This window comes from Podarcis bocagei, assembly GCF_964188305.1.
Source record: "Podarcis bocagei genome assembly, chromosome: 5".
NCBI classification, from domain to species: domain Eukaryota; kingdom Metazoa; phylum Chordata; class Lepidosauria; order Squamata; family Lacertidae; genus Podarcis; species Podarcis bocagei.
The window spans coordinates 31,966,570-31,966,976 of NC_138129.1; positions in this window are offsets into that span (position 1 = coordinate 31,966,570).

The following is a 407-nucleotide window of genomic DNA, read 5'->3' on the forward strand; positions in this document are numbered from 1 at the left end:
TATGCTAGTGAAGGTCTTTACTTTTTCTGCAACAATTCTCATAGTCACAGAGCTCTTCCTATAAATAGCATGGATTGGGTATAAGCAAGTGGACTTCACAGTTGTAATGCTCAGGTGGAGGTTTGTGAGTTGATGGGTTAACAATAGACACACTGAAATTATCAACAGGTCTATTCTTTGTATGGCTGGAAGTGATTACCACCCTTTTTCAGCAAGTCTTAAGGACCCTTATGGTTGGTGCCAATTCTACTTTAGTGTAGGATCTGTTGGCATACTTGTGTGATTGTGCTTAATTCTGCATGCTTTGGGAACAAGTACCATTAATGTGGAAGCTTGCAATCTGAATATGCTTTGAGAAGGGATAGTTAAGGGGAACTTGGCTGCCTCCTAACCACCTTCAGTAGGGA